The sequence below is a fragment of the Boleophthalmus pectinirostris genome, unplaced genomic scaffold (assembly GCF_026225935.1).
Source record: "Boleophthalmus pectinirostris isolate CB_2022bp ecotype Guang Dong unplaced genomic scaffold, ASM2622593v1 HiC_scaffold_9, whole genome shotgun sequence".
In the NCBI taxonomy this organism is placed as follows: Eukaryota; Metazoa; Chordata; class Actinopteri; order Gobiiformes; family Gobiidae; genus Boleophthalmus; species Boleophthalmus pectinirostris.
This window is the reverse complement of record NW_026571541.1, coordinates 11,904,704-11,926,794: the sequence shown is the minus strand read 5'-3', so window position 1 is coordinate 11,926,794 and position 22,091 is coordinate 11,904,704. Positions and strand designations below refer to the sequence as shown.

The 22,091-nt window shown below is 37.7% G+C and overlaps 1 protein-coding gene across 1 annotated transcript in view; it reads right to left on the bottom strand.

Moving 5' to 3' along the window:
* The window catches only part of igsf11 (immunoglobulin superfamily member 11), a 230,988-nt gene that overhangs the window by 73,855 nt on the left and 135,042 nt on the right, over positions 1-22,091 (bottom strand). The window lies entirely within an intron of this gene.

Genomic DNA, 22,091 nt, shown 5'->3' with positions numbered 1-22,091 from the left:
AGGGGTTAAGTAGAGATTTACCAATCTGGTCTTTTTCAGTTCTGATACTGATTTTGTTAATATAGCATTTATTTTCTTTATTCAAAAATAAAATAAGACAAAGCTGAACTAAATTTGTTATGTATCCATTATTTATGTCTGAAGTGACTACAGAAGCTCAAATTCAGTTCAAATCTCATGAGACTTTCTGGGCAAACTAGTAACAGTAAATAAGCCAACCAGGATATCGACTGAACCAATATTTAAGTTGATATCCAGTCCAGCAAATGTTTCAGTATTTGCACTGATATCAAATACAAGCAGTATGCAAGCTTTAAAAAATTGCCTTTCTACCAGTCATATACTTTCCAGGAAATTGAGTGTGTTCATAATAGCGACTGCTCTCTAACCAGTAGTATATTTTATGCATGGTGACCCCAGGTGAACCCATTTGCACCTATATTAATTAGGGTGATTTCCTGTGGGGTTTCTGTATTGCTCAAGACACTGAACCCCTATAGCTATAAACTAATGAATGCATTTCTTTACAATGGTATTTGTTACAGACACCATAATACACCTCCTTGAAAAAAGACTATGCAGCTCTAGAGGATATCCAAAATAAATAAAAGAAGACTGCACTGAAGGTGATTTTCAAATCAATAAATTAAGATGGAAGAGTGAAAATATTATGGGATCAACCGTAAAGTGGGAATATAATGCTATTTTCTGATCTATGTTGTGATGTTGGTTCTTCATCACAAACATCTCTGGAGTTTGTTTCATTCTCACATGTTTAACACATAAATTCAGCATGTTTAGTCTGGATTCTTCTTTCAAACAGAAAACACTGTTCCACATTTTGATGTCATACGGTAATACAGGAAGTGCTCCACTGTTTTTTTTTTAACTCCATGTACCTTTTTTACTAGAAAAAGTGCTCGTAGCAATTTACATTAGCACTTTTAAAGTAAATTTTACTGCTGTAAAACCAGGTACAATTTTCTTGTCAGTATTAAGTAAAATGTAGTTACCAATTTACTACGTAATTGTTACACTTTTTTTTGGGTCATATTTATGTACATAAATAAAGTAAAATATATAAAATATTGTAATTGCTGTGATGAAATAAATAAGTAAATATTACTGATGTATAATAAATGTTCATTTTTTATATAGCGCTTTTCCACCTTCAAGGCACACAAAGCTTTACGAAAAGGAACCATTCACCCATTCACACACACACTCAATCACCATTGTACGCAGACACTGGGAGCAAGGTGGCTTAAGTAGTGTCTTGCCCATGGACACAATGACAGCACTCATCTGTGGGAGCTAGTATCACATCGCCAACCTGTAGATTAGTGATGATTGTCTCCCAGTGATGATTGTATTATTATTATTTTATGTCGAGAGAGGGATTCTACCCACCAGCCTTCAGATCAGTAGCCACTGAGTGCAGGGACTTTTCTAGAAGAACTGTGATATTACTTAGTATTTCTGGGTCTGTGAGTAGTGACTGTAAAACCTTTCAAACGTACTGGTAATTATATAGTAGAACTTACTCATGGCACACAATACTTCGACTACATGAATAAAATAAGTACATTTTGTCCATTGCCATTAAATAAGTTGTACTTCTCACAGAATTATTTTATTTCAGTGTAAAAATTACCGCAGTTGATTTAATATAATTTACTACCCCCAGAAGTTTTTAGTTTTTTTTTTTCAGTGTAGAATCATTTGGATAATTTCAGTGCTGGAACTGCCAATCTCTACTGAACTAAAGGTAAAAGGAACTGTTAACTTGAAAACGACTACTACTACATCACAATGTGGAACAGAGCATTTTAAGCTTTCAAGATTTAGACAGATTAATAATAAAGGATTACTCAAACGTGTGAATGAAACAAAACACAGGCATGTTTCTGAGGAGGTAACAGCATTATAACATGGCTTAACACTCACAAGAGTCAATTTTGTGTAATATATGACCTTTAACCCAGACCACCTAAGCATTTTTGCATGTTCTATTTTAACACCAACAGAAACCTGCCACACAAGCTGAGCACGACTGGAAGTAGAACATTATTCCTCCATTCTTTATTGCTCACTATTATTGTGCATGTGAGGCAACAATCATCACCACTGATCCCTGTTGTAATCAATACCAGATCTACCAACACAGACACACAGGCAGCCCAGAGCTCCAGGGCAGGGCAGAGCAGCTCAACGGCTTGCCTGCAGTGGCATGATCGCGAAGCACGTCAAAAACACTAATAAATAAATCAGTGATAGCTTCCCTTTGTAAAGTGCTGCAACCATGATTGAATATTCATGTAGGTAAATACATTCATACCAGCATCTCTCATGGGTCTAGCAGCAGTACTTTTGATTTCATTATTTTATTCTTTGTAGTTTTTCATTCTGCTGTAGGCAATAGTACAGTAATATATGTACTGTGCAAACATAACCATGATAAATATATTCTTTCACTGTTACTCTTAAAGGGCCTATATTATGTTTAGTGGGCTTTGAAGTATGCTGTATTCTTCAGGTTCTATTTATTTATGTGTTATATAAATGCCTATAGAGATTTACAGTGTGATTTTGTGGAGGACCTGAAGTTGTGTGTAATGATGTGGCATGGGAAAGATGGCTGCCTGAACACAGTGGGACACTTCTGCTCTGTCAAAATCAAATTGAGAAAGTAGTACGTTTTGTAGTAACATCCATTTATCAAGTGGAATATTTTGATACAGAAGCTATCTCAGCCATGGACAGTGTTAGGACAAGACAAAAGTGTCAAAGTCTGAGGGTAAAATCTCTACACAACAAATTGGCGCGCACTGAAACCATAGATGCAAAATGCAAGTCAGCTCACTGTAAGGCCATGTCATGTTTTTCAGTTACAATCAAAATTAACACAATCAAAATGGCTAAAAAAGTTACATACTGTGGCTTTAAGAACTTTGAGAACTTCAATTTGTCCCACAATGTGTTTCCCATGCACAACAAAAACAGTACAATATAATACAGATATGTATGTTTCAATAATGGTGAATGTTAGAATGTAAATGTAATTTGGCTTCATACAAAGTCTTTCATTTTTAATATAAGCTAATTGCACAGACAAATTTACAACAAGAAATACAATGGTGTCGTTTCTATGGATATGTCAATGCTCTGCCTCGAAAGTTCTTCATCAGCCGGTTTCACTTCATGGAAACCATCTAACCTCGCAGCATTAGGATTCACTCTTTCGACGGTAGGCGGGTATTTTTTTATTTAATCAATTGGTGCTAGTTGGTCGTGATGTATGTAATGCGCCAAATCCCATGGGAAGAAGGGCAATAGCGTCTTTCCCCTTGATAAAATTCACCAAACATTCCCTATGTTCCCGGCTTTAAATCCTAGATCTCAGAAACCCTTGCCAACACAGAATATATGGCTTTGTCTACATCCATCTTGACCTCTTTGTTTACTGTTGTGCTGTTCCACAAAAGGGACCCAAAGAGGCGCTTGAGTTTGACATCATGGCTTCACAGCTCTTTGCTGATTGGCCGGTACACGGTCTACTTCCGGAGTTCTTGCAAACCATCTAGTGTATTTCGATTCCTGACCTAATTGCTGGAGAGAAATGAAATTGAGAGAAGACACGAGGTGGCGCCAGCCTGGCTCCGAATGGTCCACAGTATGACATTAAACAGCTCTACTTACATTCAATTACAGGTGGTTTTAGTGCTCAAATGTACCTAGAAAAATGGGCACTGACTGTGAGCGGGGTTACCTCTCCACAGTTCTGACCTGTAACTTGTTTAATACCATACTGTGACACATTCCAGAAAAAGCTATTACATCTCCACGAAGAAAAGTATCTGACAAACCCTCCATTAAAAAAGTTACACAATGCATCTTTAAAGTTACCAAAGCACCATATTGTTTAAAAGCTTTTATGTTGTCTTATACTGTTTGTTTGTCTGATCTGCTATGATCGATGGGAGAGAGAAATCCAATGCTGATTACTATTGGCAGGCAGATATTGACTGGAGTCCCGTGGGGCAGATAGAGCTGTGTACCCTGACACACACAGCGTCGTTACCCACTCCATTGTTTCTGTTATATCCATGACCGGGCGGACAATGGCACCTTTCAGATCAGCTACCATATCTGCCACAGCTAATGCCCCCGATGGGAGTATTACTAAAGTGGAGCCAATTCTATGTAAGTGGAAATTCTTCTGTTATGTGAACGAATAATACTGCTTATCTTACTCTGTACACATACTAGTTGTGATATTGACCACTGGAGCAGCTTCGTTGGTAGAAATGTTGACCTATTGACCTGGAGGTTGGCAGTTCAATCCCAGCCACTGGCAATATGGAGCTTGGGTGCTCAGGCAAGACACGTTACCCAGTGCTTCAATTGTCTGAGTGTAAACTGGTAAATGAGTTTGAGTCTGTGAATAGGCAGATGCTATGTTGAAATATGAAAAGTGCTTTGAGTCCTCAATAGGAACATTTACTGCTCACAATCATGGACTGTATATATAAATGGACTAACCCACCACGATCCAAATAGGAAATGAGCAAGGGAACCCTTCTGGATCTATCGATTCCGACTCCAATTAACTTATTGAAAAAACGTTGCCCCTCTTTCTGTACTGCCAGGCTCCTCATTTTGGCCTGAAAATGCTTGTATTAGTCCGCTCTACATGATCCTGGTGTTTTAAATTTTGTCCCCAAATGAATTCAAACATAGCTCCAAATTCACGATATTATCACGATATGCATCTCATGGTACGATATTTATTGCGATATTTTGGAGAGGCTAATTTAATTGTAGATAGGCCACTTTTTGCTTTTAAAATATCTTGACAAGATTTTGGTGTGAATCATTTCTGTCATAATCCCAAGAATTCAAGAAAAAAACATATTTCTTCATGTTGTCTGCATTGAAATGAATCATGGGATATGTAGTTCCCTATGTATAAAAGCTGTTACTACTATAAAACAATGCAATTAATGTCTCTCTCTCTTAATTTTGATGATGATTATTTATGTTTTGATAGTTTTTTTTAATTGTGATTTTAATGTATTTCTTATTCTGTAAACCACTTTGAATTACTTTGTGTACAGTTGACACTTGTAATTCCATATATTGTGATTGGCCATGATATTATTGTGAGACTTTTGACGATACGATATCACGATATTTCGATTATTGTTACATCCCTAGTCTACAGTCACAATATTATCACAATAGCTAAAAATGAATAATCAAGTGTTAAAGAAGCAAAAATACGTAATTTTCAATTAAACTAAACCTATAATCCAAGAGCTAAAATACAAAGATCTTTATGTCACATTAATGTCACTTTAACAGTAAGAAAGTGTTATTTTATAAAAATGGTCAGATGTAAGAGGCACTGTGAAGAAGAAGAGTGTAGTAAGAATGTATTTATTTTAATTTTAACCTATTGCATATTGGGGAATCTCTAATTTATGATGTGTTATTAAATATATAGTTTTATGTCATTTACCCCAAGATTATGGTGTAACATTTGTCTCTGTCCCGTTCCTATAACCACTCTAACAATGTGTGCGTTATCTTCACTTCTAGTAGCACAATTCTTCATTGACCGACACAAGGTCCAGCCATTGTTAGAGGTGAAGTATTGACCAAACACATGACACCCTATAGTAATAATAAAGCTCTGTATCCTCCGTTCTTCTCCACTTATTCTCTCATGTCAGCGATTGTCTGGTTGCTAATGCATGGGACACTATGTTAAAGACACACACATGCACAGTCTTTCCAACACACACTCGTATAAACACGCACAAAAACCATTGATGGCAACTTAGCCCTTGTGATTACTGTGACTATAAGCAGCTTAGGGGTCCTGTCCCATCTGGCTTTGGTGTTTGCAGCATCATTCACTCCCCGCCCGGCGAAAAACACACAGCAAATACACGGTCCTTCTTTGCTCCTTCTATTTCATCTTTCCATCATCCACTTTCCCTTTAACAAAAGCTTCTCCGCCCCTCGCCCGAAAGACTGCAAGCTAAGGGGGTAGAACAGAGGTGGGGCAACGGGGAGCATAATCCCACGTAATCTGGGTTTACAAACTGTTAGGGCTCCGCAGTGTTTTCTTATGTAATCTCATCATCCGGAGAAACGTGCAGTCGTCCGCTGGGAGAGGATGACTGTACAAAAGCCACCTAGGCCGAAGAGGCAAAAGAGACAGATTATAGTGTAATGGTATTCCTATGTTAGTGTAGGGTTAAGCCTATCTATTGTTTTATATATGATATGTATGTATATGTAAACAGGGTGACAGACGGACTCTTTGACGTCATTGAGCTGTAACTACACATAACTGGATTCCCCACTAGAACAAACTGTAGCTACTGTTTAAAATGGGTATAGTAGGATGCCTAATAAGATTTAATAAATACTTAATGATAATAATCTGGTAATATCTCTGAAACTACGTCCTATTCACATGGAAAAAAAGAGAAAAGAAAAGTTCAAACGTCAATGCTTTCTCAGTACAAATGAACTAATGCATTGTATTTCTTTAAAGGTGCAGGTCCTGCTCATTGCAGGTGCAGGAGAGGGATTTCACAATGCAGGTGCGGGAGGATAAACTGATAAACTGGAGTCCCACAAACTAAATATGAGTGTAAAGTAAAATATACAAATGATTCATGTATGCCTATCATACATCATTTGTGCTGGACATTTTATTTGGCATAAATAAAAACATCTTAAGCAGCCTAAATTTGTGGCTGTAGTCTAATCTCGCACACAGTTTAGACTATTCCTTTCCGCTTCTCAGTGTTTGACAGAGCTTAAGAAAGCAAACGTCCTCATCTTGCAGGATGGGAGTGGGGCAAAATATCGCAGATGTGTTCGGGAGCGGGACTGGAAATTCTGACCTTTAGTGTCACCTGCTTCTCTCCATGAAGATGCCTGGAATGTTCCAGAGTATGGCATTACACCTATTTATCTCTACGGAGAGAGCAGGTGAAGCCATAGGGCCAAGTTGCTTGTTAGATCTGTGGAGGGGCCAACCTACTCACAGTAAGAATGCAAGTTTTGAAATCAATTAAAGCCCATGTTATTAGTAATTGCAAGCTGGATATGTTTAATGCCATACCGGGACATTCCAAATAAAGCAACAACATCTCCATGGTGACAAGCAGACTGCAGACTCTCACTCAGAAAAGTAACACCATACCACCACCTTTAACCAAAAACTCGTGTCATTATTCAACTGCAAACACAAATATGCATTTGTTCTTTGAAAGTACTTAAAATCATAAGATTCATATTGCAAATCTGTGGATCAAATCCCTAATATATTGTGAAAAGGTAAAACATTTCTGATTTTCTTTTGGGATATTTATTTCAACAATAGTAGAATTCCCATATAGTTGTACTTAAGTCCTGCCCTGTATCTCAAATTATTTAATTGTAAGCTGGATATGTTTAATGCCATACTGGGACATAAATACAAACTGTCAATTTAAACCTGTTTTATACTGTTCTTCTCATTCTGAAAGGTTTTAACATTATCAGAAAGATTTATCACCGTTGTGGCATTTTTTGACTTTGAAATTTTCCATTTCCATAAAACAACACATTTAAAAATTTGAAATAGCAACATTAAAAATAAATGTCTACTTTCATTGATTGAGTGAATAGTGCGTGGTTGATTTGATGAAGAAAATGTCCTTTGGCTATAAAGAGAAATAGCAGTTCTGACATTACAACAAGATGTAAAGCCTCACTGCAGCTCTTTAATAACCTCGCTCTGAGCACTGAACCTTTCGTGACCTTTCTATATTCATTATTAAAAATGTCAAAAATCATGACAGCACTTTTTTTTGAGTGTTTTAATATGACCTGGAGTAAATAAACAAAAACTTAAAAACAGACAAAGTTTTAAAAGTGCACTAAGTAACTTTATCACTAGTAGCTAGTTTTGGGTTTGTTTGTTTTTTTGGGTTTTTTTTAGATATGGACAGACTATTTTTAACGAGGAAACAATATACTAACATGTCTTAAAGCTCATAGGAGTCAATATTTGCATAATACAGGACCTTTAAAACAATACATCTGGTATAATCCAACGTAATTGTTATGTATAAAAAAAGAAAACTCCTGAGTCCTCACACACCTCTCGATGAAGGCAATCCCAGGAGAAGGATTGATTATATAGCATGATCTTTAAGACGCATGCTAAACATTGCATGGATAATCCCGTTTATAGACGCCATGTTTTTTTTTCTATAAAACAGAGAGACAGATTGGCAGGACAATATATATAGTGTGGAGCATAACATATGGATAAAGGGGATTAAGTCTATCCATACACAGCATCATGTACCAGAGGCTGAGTCGCGGTGCACATGGCATCACAGAATATCCGACCAAACATATACTCACACACAAACACACACATACATACATACAAACAGACACACACTGCTCTCCGCACTCGAGATGTGGAGAGGATTTCTGTCTGCGTCATGTATTCTTAAGGGAATAGAAGATACACTTGGATTATCATTAATATTTGAGGATCAGATTTGATACACTTACTACACACAACAAATACTACATGTCCATGGTTTAGCCCAACTTAAATTTACATTGGAAATAGTCCATAGTCTGTAGCATTGTTTCCGAAAGACTGGGTTGCGATCCTCAGGTGGGTCGCAAGAGATTTTTTTTTGGTCGCTTTTTCAAGATCTCTATGTAGGTCTGAAATATACAGTTCTGACACATGAGAGAGCGAGTGAATATCCTATCCTCAGAAGGGCCAGTATTTCTATGTTTATTCCTTTTACTCCAATGTAATGTGTGAACTGGGATTTTCTGTTGTCACAAAAATGAAGACAAAGCACAGAAACAGACTGAATGCTGTGCTTGATATGCGTGTTGCACTCTCCTCTTACACCCCAGATGGGAATGCAGTACAAAAATGCAGACAGGCCCACCTATCTCATTAGAAATGTTGAAATGTTAAGACATGTTTTGTATCATTTCTAATCTTTTACTACTTTGTTCCAATATTGCTGGTTCAATTGGATGTTGAAAAGAAAGAAAGAAAGAAACAGAAGTGGAGTTAATACAGTTAACTGAGATTCAGGAGCAGGACCACGCCCCTACTGCCATCTCCTCCTCATCAGCGAACCACAACTCACTTCGACCACACCTCTAATTTCCCAGAAAGCCTATTTGTAGCAGCTTTTCCCCGTCATCCCAGTTTGTCTCGGCTAACTCGACCCCACCCTCCCACTCCCTATCTTGTTTGTCTTTCAGTCATAAGACGCCTACGAGGGGGGTCCAATTGCAACCCGTCCATCTCCACCCCTCGTACATCAGTAAACTTCTTCTTCGCTCTATGTTGTCGTTGACGTGGTCCTTGCTAGTGAAGGTCCAAATAGGCGACTTATGGATATGTTTTATTGCTGGTTCAGTTACTGTTTTCATTGTTTAAAACTTGGGTAATACTAATTGTTCAGAGAGACACGAATAAAATATCCTCATCAATACAGAATAATGGTCAAATCTTTTGTGATTTAAGAATATTGTCTGTTGACTTGGGTCTTGAAGGTTTGTGATTTTTAAAATACGGGTCGACAGGAAACACTGGTCTATAGTCTGCTATGTTAAGCTTTTTAGTCATGTTAAAGGAGCTCTAGGCAACTTTTTGGTAGATGATTTGCCAACTGCTGGTCTACAAGGAGATTTTATAATCAACTCCAGTCGCTACTATTGGTTGGTGTGTTTTACTTGAAGGCCACACCCATGCCCTGTTTTTAACTAAGCCCTAATGAAGACCAGTTTGGTTGAAACATGTAGACTTTGGCCATCTTTTTACAGTAGTTTTCCTCGTGCGATTTTTTAACTTCTTTTTTAACTTCTTCCATTGGGTTTAAAGGAGATGTTATTGTTTGGCCAAAATGTTCCACAGTACAGCATTTAAGTTATCTCCAGACAGGCCAAGCTGTAGATCAGAACAGTGGAAAGGCAAGCCCGCCGACAATAAGAATACATGTGTTTCAAGAGATTTTAGACCTGGTTAAGTCCTAGTCCTGCTTTAGTGATGGTTAAGTCAATCTTTGGTTTAGTCCAAGGTTAAGATTTGCTTAAGATTTGATTTATAATAGGCAGTGGTCAGTAATGTAGCTATGCTGAAATAGTAAAAGCAAATAAACACCGTCTTTGTCTTGGTCCTTGTTTAGTGCTTTTGAATTGTCTGATAAGTGATAAGCTGTGGTTTAGTTCCGGTTAAATACATTCAGAAATGTGGTTCACACTAATTATTTTTATTGCGTGAGTGAGGCAAAAAAGTGAATGAATAAAGTCTCATTAGCGGGTTTCTCAAGGCCTGTTTATAAGTCATTTCAGTTCAGTCTGTTGTGAGATGAATTATATTTAGTACTTTAAGTAAATAGTACATTTTGAATCTGTAGTTACACTTTCTGACCTCATCGGTGTCACTTTTCACAGCACGTACTCCGATGGCCAAACTGATATTACTTGAAGTATTCCGCACTATCCATAATCATATACATATAGGGTATAGGTCTAAATTGGAATCATTTGGAGAATACCTGCTGACCTAAAAAAAAAGGCCCGTGACACCGCTGGGCAATCAGTAACTGCTCGTTCCACAGTAACCCCGATGCCCTGCCCCCCAGTGGGACGAAGAATAAGAAATCAGAGCAAGACTGGAGGGTCCACTGCTCCTATTACAGCCTGATTTATCCCACTTCGAAGGCGCACGCAGTTATAGATACTAATCACACATTGATTTTCAGCACCACCTACCAGAACAAGAAGAATACTATTTTAGACTAACAATAACAACGGATGGGAGGTGATAATTAAGAGCATTTTGAAATTCTTTTAAATGATTCAATTCTAATTCAATACTGTCTGTGTTAATTGTAGAGGTGAATGAAGAGGATTTAAGGGTGGAAATTTGGAACATCATGAAAAAAACATATTGAATCGTAAAAATATTTTGTCAAATTGTATGACAAAATCACAAAGTTTACCAAATTTTAATTTAAGGTGTGCTACTGTTGCTTGCTATATTTATGAGGAAATTACAGGTAATAAAAAATATTATCTTACAACTGCTATTACTATTACTACTACTACTGCTACTACTACTGTTACTGATGCTACTACTGCTATTAGTACCTATTACCTACTACTACTACTACTACCACCACTACTACCACTATTACTACTACTACTAGTATAACTACCACTACTACCACTACTACTACTACTACTACCACTACTACTACTACTACCACCACTACTACCACTACTATAACTACCACTACTATAACTACCACCACTACTACTACTATAACTACCACACTACTACTACTACTACACCACTACTACTACTACTACCACCACCACTACTACTACTACTACTACTACCACTACTACTACCTCTACTAGAACTACCACTACTTCTACCACCACTACTACCACTACTACTACTATAACTACCACCACTACTACCACTACTATAACTACTACTACTACTATAACTAACACCACTACTACTACTACTACCACCACTGCTACTATAACTACCACTTCTACTACTACCACTACTACTACCTCTACGAGAACTACCATTACTTCTACCACCACTACTACCACTACTACTACTATCACTACTACTACTACCACTACTTCTACCACCACCACTACTACTACTATCACTACTGCCACTACTGCTACTACCACTACCACCACTACTTCCATCACTACTACTACTACTACTATAACTACCACCACTACCACTACTACTACATTAGACATTATAGACAATGGAAATATACTTAAAATCTGCATTCTCAAAAAGTATTGGTGTATATTATCAAATGTCGTCCTCCAAGCACCATTACTGCATTTCAGAACAAGTTTTGTCATATTGTCTCTCCCTGCAGCAGATAATGAGGTCACACTGTGCTAGTCCACAGTGGAAAATTACCAAAAGCCAAGGTTTCATTAGCAATGGCCAAACGAATAGAAAATATAATGAAATTTGACGTTCCGAACCTCTCTTTGACCTTCTCTTGCTTGACGAGATGAGCACTGCAGAACTGTCTAACTTAAATAGCTATCAATATTCATACAGTACTACTAGTGTTAATGATCCATAATTACAAGAAACATAAATGAATTGTCTGTCCTTCCTCAGTAGAGTACAATATTGAGTGTAGAATATATAGCTTTGTAATATTGATTAAATGTCAAGTTGCCCAACCCAAGAATTCATATCAAGGAGAAACCAATGAGCTAATCTGTCTGTCATAGTGCATAATGTTATAATGTTGTTTCCTCATCAAAAACATACATGGATGATATACATATTCATTGTATATGGTAGGGCATCACAATATATTGAATCGGTATCACAATTTCAGTGGATCCACAGATAACAAAATATTTATTTATAAAATTTTTTCCCCTATTTTCCCATATTGTGCAGCCCTATATCGATCAACTGTATTTGTGTGCCTGTATGAGTGTGTGCGAGGGAGTGGATGGGTAGGAAGTGTGTGGTCGTATATGTACATATGTATATCTATATTTCTATGTATAATATATATGTATAATATGTATTGTTTGGTTGACGAGTGGGAAGGGCAGAGACTGTTTACCATTTTGTTTTATATTTTTTGTTTTCTAAAAAATAAAAAAAAAAAAATATATATAAGTCAAAAGTTTGTTGTTTTGTGTTGTGTTTTGTTTCATTTACACACGTTTCTTTCTTCACGATTCTTCTTTCAAACAGAACACACTCTGTTCCACCTTGTGATGTCATGTGTTTATACAGAAAGCATTTTCAAAACTCCATAGACTTTTGCTAGAATCATTTGGATAATTTCAGCCCTGGAATTGCCATTTTCTACTGAACTAAAGATAAAAGGTAGCTGTTAACTTGAAAACTACCACTTTGTGACATCACAAGATAGAACGGAGCATTTTGAGCTTTGAAGGTATAGAAAGACTAATAATAATAATCCAAAAATCGAAAAATGTGTGTGAATGAAACAAAACAACTCCAGGTACTATGTTTTTGATGAGGTAACAACATTCTAACATGGCTTAAAGCTTACAATAGTCAATTTTGTGTAATATAGGACTTTTAAATAGCTATCAATATTCATATAGTACTACTACTGTTAATGTTCCGTAACTGCAAGAAACATAAATGAATCGCCTGTCTTTCTTTCTCAATAGAGCATAATACAGAGTCCAGAATTCATATCTTGGTCATATTGATTGGATGTCAAATTGCCCAGGCCAAGAATTCATATCAAGAAGAAACCAATGAGCTAATCTGTCTGAAAACACAACGCATTTTTCTTAAAGGATCCATCACGGAAATTATTACGCAGGGATAGGACTCATGTGTGTATTGCATGAAGGAAGTAAATGACTTTGTGAACGAGGTATGAGGCGTCGCCATCAGTGCAGAGGCTGTATGTCATAAATGATTCATATATTCATCTTTAACCATATTTGAAGAACTTTCGATTCCTCAAATGGATCACGCCGCATCCCCCCACGCTGAATTTCCAGGAGTAAAAATGTCTTCAGATATTCCTTATGATGGAGAGAAGAGTCCCATATATCTATCTTTTGTAATCCATATTTTAATACGTGCTTAATTCATCCTATTTTTCCTTGAGACATATATATGCAAGGGGCACGGGCAGCGCTATAAGCTAATTTGATTTCTAACCTTGAACTGAATACAATGAAAAATGCCATTTCGGGAATAGGAAATTTACATAGCCCCATCTGAATATGATCACGTTAGATTATTATTAAGGAGCAGTGAAAAATGATTGCAGCATAGAGCCTAATAGTGGTAAAAACACATCGTCATTAAACAAAGATTTGTATTGGGGACAGAGAGAATGGGTTTTGTGTACTGTTTCTAATATACAAGAATCACAACAATTCTGCAAAATACGCTATTCAAGCACGGGTCTGTCCACTGGGAAGCGTTAACACAATATGAAGATAGCTGACGGTACACACATGCTTTTGCGGTGAGAAGTGCCATCTCTATAATAAGTAAAATGCACCTTTGCTTTGTTTTTCCCCAATTGGTGGTTTGATGATCCCAGTTTTTCTTATTGATAACATTGTACTATTACTGCAAAAACCTGCATTTAAAGATCCTACATTACACAAAACTGACTCTTGTGAGCTTTTAGTCATGCTAAAATGTTGTTACCTCCTTAAAATCTGCAATTGTGTTTAGTTTTGTTCACACTTTTTTGAGTAACACTGCATTTATTAAGCTGTCTTTCACCAAAGATAGTTCAGTAGAGATTGGCAATTCCAGGGCTGAAGTGATCCAAATGATTCTAGTGAAGGTGTATGGAGTTTAAAAACACAGTTGAGCACACCCTGTATTATCACATGACGTCACATAAAACACTGGCTTATAGAATGTCATGAATGTAAATCTAGGCCCCAAAAACTCACTGTATGAAATTGCATTTCACTGCGGCCCCATCTGTCTTAAATAATATCGACCTTTAACCTTTTTCTTATGGTGTCATTTGAAACTTGATGAAGCCATAATTTCAGATGGCACACAGGGGCCTATCCAACTACGATATTTATGGTTTTTGAAAGAAATATCCAATCTGGAAACTCACAAATATTGAATTTTAGCATTATTTGTTAGAAATTAGCTCCACAAATCTATTAATCTCATGGTGTAATATCTTTTCAACAAACACGCCTTTAGGACTGAATAATGGCACCACTTTCCGAAACTATTATGTATTTCACTTTTCACTTTTGACAATTTAAACTGACAGTAAAGTACAAAATTACAGAAATATTAACCATAAACCAGGTAAACAAGTAAACAATCTGACAGTTACACAGCAAATCCACCAAAGAACAAGCCAGGCTGGCACCACTTAGTGCCTCCACTCAATTTAATTTCTCTCCAGCGACTAGGTCAGGAATTGGAATACACTAGAGGGTTTGTAAAAACCCCAGAAGTGCGAGTTTGGGCACCAGCCAATCAGTGAAGAGCCATACATTCTGTGTTGACAACAATTCTTGAGATTGAGAATTTAAAGCCGGAACAAAGAGAATATTTGGTGAATTTTATCAAGGGGAACGACGTTATTGCCCTTCTTCCTACAGGATTTGGGAAAAGCTTAATATACCAGTTAGCCTCATTAGTGGCGCATTACATACGTCTCGACCAAATAGCAATGATTGGTTAAATGAAAAAAGTACCCACCTACTGTTGAGTGAACAAATTGTAATGCTGCGAGGTCAGACGGTTTCCACGAAGTGAAACCAGCTGTTGATCAGGCTACTGTAGAACTCCCATCTAACCTCCAATTCAGTGTTAAAGGTGCACTGTGTAACTTTTCTGGAGATGTTCCATGGAGATGTTATTGCTGTGCCTACAATGTTCCACAATATGTTATTAAACTTATATATCTCTATGTACACAAGATTAGACTAAGTTACAGGTCAGATCTGTGGAAAGGAGACTTTGCTTACAGAAGGAATAGGTGTTTTTCAAGATGGTTCAAAACGTTTAAAGCCATAGTTGTGAACATTCCTGGCGAGGCAATAACATGTCCATGGAGACAGATACTTCATCAGAGAGGTTACACAGTGCACCTCTAAAAGTATCATATTACACTGTTTTCTGATTTATGTTATAATGTTGTTTCCTCACCACACACATTTCTGAACTTGTTGTTTGTTTAACACACCAATCCTGCATATTTAGGCTGAATTCTTCTCTCAAATGGAAAGCACTCTGCCCCACCTTCTGACGTCAAGTGGTGATACAGGAAGTGCTCCACTGTGTTCTTAATTTGCATGCACCTTCACTAGAATCATTTGGATAATTTCAGCCCTGGAAATGCCAATCTCTACTGACCAAAAGGTAAAAAGTCGCTGTTAACTTTGAAGATGCAGATAGACCAGAAATAAAAGTTACTCAAACATGTGTGAATGAAGCAAAACACAACTCCAGGTATGTTTTTGATCAGGTAACAACATTATAACATGGCTTAAAGCTCATAAGAGTCAATTTTGCGGAATGTAGGACCTTTAAACCTTTATAGGGATTGGAGAACGTTGTGATGTCACGTGAGCTATTCCCATTAGTCCCATGTGGAGACACCAACTAATGAAGTCATGATTACTGCGCTGTCTCTGTGCTAAACGATTAACCAATAATAATAGAAAAAACAATCTATGTGTGTATATAACATGTCTCACCTGTAAAATACAACACTCTAAGGAGACGCTGGGAGGATGTATTGGTGAAGAGCGTGTCGGGGAGCCCTCCTCTGCCACCGCCATCAATTTAATGGGACTCCGTATGGCGCTGCAGAATCAATGAGAGATCATTGCGGATTCTTCTCCAGAGCTTAATGTTGGTGGTGGAGAGGAGGGAGGGGAAGGGAAGGGGCTAAATTTATACAGGAATTCCTATGAGACATCCAAGAAGAACTGGGGACTATACTGGAAGAGCTACACACACGCATGTTGGGTTTCCATGCTTTTTGAGGGCATTACATTGGCTTGCATTCATCTTCTGTAAACTGATCCTAACCTTAACCACAGTCTATCCTTGCAGCACTGTGTAACTTTTTGGAGGTGCCACGTCCTATGAAAAATTCTTTAGAAAGTTAAAGCCACACTTTGGAACTGCCTGAATATTCAAAGGATTTTCTATAGGTCTGTTCAGACGAGAGCTCCAAAAACGCCTCTAGTTGGACGCTTTTGCATTTGAGTTTAGAACGCCACCGACGCGTGTCTTGGACGCTGTGAATGATCAGGAGAAAAATACTTGACGTGCATCCAGGGCATCCATTGCCCTGGAAACAAGTGCCATTTCCCGATCTTTTACCAGAATGATGGCAGACCAGGTTGAGAGAGTGACTTCAATGTATTTATTTGTATTTATTACATAAAAGTGGTGATCGGCTTGGTGGCTTTAGCATGTATATATATTTATATCTACTAACGACACGCTAATGACACTAATTTAGTCCTGCTTTAGACCTGGTTTAGTCCTGGTCCAGTCGTAGTCCAGTCCTGGTTCAGTTCTGGTCCAGTGCTGGATTAGTCCTGGTTTATTCCTGGTCCAGTTCTGCTGTAGTCCTGGTGATCGGCTCGGCGGCTGCAGCATGTATACATTTATACTCCCGGATCTCTCTTTCTTCTCCTTTTCCCAGATAATAACGTCACTACATCACTAGACAGTAGTCCCTGATTGGTTGTCAGGGTGTTGACGCCTGAACACCCAAGACACGCCACAAAAAACACAGGATGCCCTAGATGCGCGAACAGACCTTTTGGAAACAAGCAGATAGTGACCCTACTCAGGCATAAGAGTCAGGTTTGTGGAGATGCAAGCCCGCTTGTAGTAAGGATGCATGTTTTTCAGTGTTTTTTCATTGCAATATAAAAGCATAAAAAACATGCTTTTATTTTAATCTGTTTTGTGTTTTGTGTATAAAGTTACATGGTGGAATTTTAGACTTAGACTTAGTCAAACTTTAATGATTCATAAGGGAAAATATTTGGACACAGTTGCTCACACATCACAATAAATATAATAACAAAGAGCAAAAATATAAATGTACTGATAAATTAAATATAAAGTACCTGCACTTTAATAATAAATAATAATAATAAAGGATTTACATCATGGATCCCTGTTTTATGTCCAAATTAAAGGAGGCAGGTCCCCGTGATGTGAACGTGTGTACAGGTTTGAGTCCCCACATTGTGCCAAATACATGGCCACACCCCCACGCTGGAGCCCTTCAGCAGAGGAGGGTCAGGGAGAGAAAAGACAGGCTATGACTACACTCAGAGCTTTGACCCATATCTCCACCACAGAACTGTCACAGCTGGAAAATGAATGACCGACCTTGGTTCAGACGCACAGCCAGTCTTGGGGATAGTCCTAGAAAGAGTGTTAGCTTTAGGGGCAAAAGAGGAGAGCGAGAGAAGAAGAGATGGGAGAGGAAGAGGAGGAGGAGGAGAGACAGCGAAAGGGGGAGAGGCGATAGGAGGAAAGTGTGCAATGAAGAGATGAGGGGAGAGGAGAAAGATGGGGAGAGAGTGGGAGAAAAGAGCCAGGTAGGTGGAACGAATTAGAACTAAATGATTTCAGCGTATACTTTCTCTCACTTCTGAAAATCTAACTTCAACAGATAATTTAGGAGATAAAAATAAAAGACCTATCTACTTTTTCAGCTCCGTTAATTCCCTCACTCTCGCTTTTATAAGTAATAGTTTTGTGAGCTACTCTGAGAAAGCCTTGAAGTTATACATTGATGTCATTTCATAAAAAATTAAAGTTTAAAGTGTCATTGCCTGTAGGCCAAACCTTACACATTAACTTGATTTTTACACACTGCTAGTGTGGCCTTGAGCAAGACACTTCTCTCAATTATTGTCGTAAACTTGTATATCTTGCATTTGTTCAATTCCAAGTCTAACTGTTGCTCAAAAGTACCTTAAAAAACATGAATTCTTACTGTTAGCAGGTTCGCTTCTCCACAAACTTGACCTGCAACTTGGCTCAGTGGTGTCACCTGTTTGTCTCCATGGAGATTGATAAATTCCAGGCAATGCAATAACATCTCAAAAGTTACACAGTACATCTTTAAGAATATCCATTAAAAAAATCTGTTTACTATAGCAGCCTTGAAACGAAAAGGAAAAGGTCAATAAAATATGAATTAAAATGGGACAAAACCACGTATGAAAAATCTGTGTATCATTTGTTCTTTTGCTTTTCAAAATAAAACCAAAAATAAGAAAACAAAGAAACAACTATTTTCTTCATTATTTGTCTCCAAAACCAAATGAAAAAACAGATAATGATTCATTTTTTCAGTTTTTGATTTTGTGCTTAAATGAATAATTGAAAAAACGGATAACGGCCATTTCCCGTTTCCGTGACTTAAACTGTGATGTTAGACTTTTGCGCTGCATATGGACTGAACCAAGACTAAACCAGGTTTAAGCCAGGACTAAACCAGGACTAAACCAGGACTAAACCCGGGCGGTGCGCCTGCGTAGACTGTTGCGTGATCAGGACTGAGACCGGGACCAGACCAGGACCAGACCAAGACCGAGACTGGTTCAGTCCTGGTTCAGTCCGTATGTGACACAAAAGTCCGGCATCTCAGTTAAAGTCAAATGTTTTTTTCATTTTCTTATTTTTGGTTTTATTTTGAAAAACAGATGAACAAATGATACACAGATTATGAAAAAACATCAGAATTGAAACCACAAGTTGCAACCAAAACAGGATTAAGCCAGAAGCATGTGTTCAGTGCTCATTACTTATTTTCATTTTAACTTTAATAAATATAGAATTTACAGGAAATTTAGGAGAAACGTTGCCAACAAACCAGAGAAACTAAAGCAAACCCTGCAGTGGCATCCTATTGTTACCAGAGCAACTGTATACATTACACTATAATAAGCCCAATGTTGTCATCCATGGAGCGCTCCCTCTCTCCTTTTATGTGCACTGAGGATTTTTGCTTAGATCGCCAAGAAAGAAGTTTTGTTGGTTCTTCTGGATCGTTTATTAGAAGATGGGGCTGCCTTGGGGCTTGGATGGGCAAGTTTAGAATATCAATTAGTATCAACCAATTCTGTGAGACTGTCCTAAGGGGAAGGCACGGTGTCTATTTTCGCTCATAGAAGAATAGGCTTCAGTGGAGATGAAAGGCTGTGGGGAGAGAGGGGTTAAGCAAGTTAAGCAGTGTGTATTGTATCTGTGAATCTCTAAAGTGTGGAGAGCCTCAATGTGATGAAGTCCATTTAAGGGTTGTACAGGGGACATGAGACGGTATTTGGAAAGGACAATGCTTAGTGACCGAATAATAATGAAAAGTAATATATAGGTTTTGTAGATGCAAGATAGAGCTGTACAGATAATTCAACTGTAATCACATTTATATTTAAGGCAAACCTATTATGCAAAATTGACATTTCAGAATTTTTAACCTTCTCACTGGCATACGCACACTGCCCTGTAATGTACTACTCAGGTCTCCAATTTTATTTTCTTAATCGGTGAAACACGTAAGATTCGACTAGCCAGGCTGGCGCCACTTAGTGCCTCCGCTCAATTTCATTTCTCTCCAGCAACTAGGTCAGGAATCGGAATACACTAGACGGTTTGCAAGAACCCCAGAAGTTGTAGACCGCGAACCGGCTAATCAGCGAAGAGCTGTGAAGCCATGACGTCAAACTCAAGCACCTGTCTGGGTTCCTTTTGTGGTACAGCACAACAGTAAACAAAGCGGTCGAGATGGGTGTAGACGAAGCCATACATTCTGTGTTGGCAAAGATTCCCGAGATGGAACAAGCAGAACAACGAGAATGTGTAATGTGTGGTAGTGGTCCCGCAGAGAGTGCAAGCTATAGCCCTTAACGTGTGCTCTGGGATGGCTGAGAGAAGAGCGAGACTTGATTATTTCCACTGATACTTGGTTTATTACACATTTAGAAACCATACCATGCCAGGTCTGCACGGCGCTAAGTCTGAATCACACATGAAATAGAGATTAGCCTCTTTAATACCAGTACCGCACATTACTTGAGTTGTAGAGCACAGAGGTGTGTGTGTCCGTTATACAACACTGCAACAAGTATAAATGTATTACTGACTGTTACAAATGTTTGGTGAATTTTATGAAGGGGAAAGACATTATTGCCCTTCTTCCTACAGGATTTGGCACATTACATATGTCACAACCACATAGCAGTGACTGGTTAAATAAAAAAAGTACCCACAAGCGAACGAATCCTAATGCTGCGAGGTTTCCATGAAGTAAAACCGAATGATGAATCAGGCTAGGATTCGGCAGCATTACAGTCATTTTGATACAAGCAAACAAAAAATAAATAAAAAATCTGATCTCGCTAGCATGATCTGCATTTTCCCAACATTTACTTTGACATCAGCTCCCATTGGGCACCTTTTTCACTTCTTGTACTTTAAGTCATTTTAGTTGAATATTACAATTAAAAATGTCCTGGTTATAACATAATGACCCACGGGTGTCAAAGATTACTAAAGCAGGCTCAAGCACAAAATGTGTTTAATAGTTTCAAATTGTCAGCTTGGAACTTTGTAACAGACAGGTCTATACTAGGCTGTCATGTGGCAGTAAAAGCATGTGGTTTGGACCAGGAATAATTTGATAGAAAAATTTTAAATTCCATTGACAAAAAGTGTAATTAGTTTTTAACAAGAACAAAATAACCAAATAGAAAAATTACAATTGATCAATATAAGGGAATTGTGATCACACAGCTCAACTAAGTGGTGCTAAATAAATAATAAACTTTTAAAATACCAGTAAGTATTTACCTGAAAGATAAGTATGTTTAATGCCAAACTGTGGGAAATTCCAGACAAAGCCAAAGACATTTAATAAAAAGTATACTGTAGGTGACCCTCCAGCAAAAAAGTAATAATAATTCAAACAGTGACTTTGGGATGTTTTGTGAGAATGGTCCTTTAGCTATTTGCTTCCTACATTATAAGTGTGGAACGGGCATGTAATTGTATTTTAGTCTTAGACATTTTTATTACTCCTATTACTTATTATTAGTCTTCTGAAAAAGTAGTTGCATTGAGGATCTGAAAGAGTTGGCTCCCTCAAAATGTTATCTTGACTTAAACAAGTACCTAATGTTATAGTGTGGAAAATGGAATGAACAAGATCTAAGGTTTATTAGTGAAACCAACCAATGCAAAAGTAAATAGGCTGATTAAGTCAAATAAATTGGTTCATTAGGTAATTTTCACAGATAATAATGGTATCAAAGAAGACTCTGACCATTTAGAAACTTGTAAGCCTCACATATTCTACAAATCAGAACACCATTAAAGATGCACTGCGTAACATTTTTAATTGTGTATCCACCACCTGCTTATCACCATGGAAACGATATTGCTCTGTCTAAAATGTTCCAAAGTATAGACTGAACCTAACTATAACAAGGAA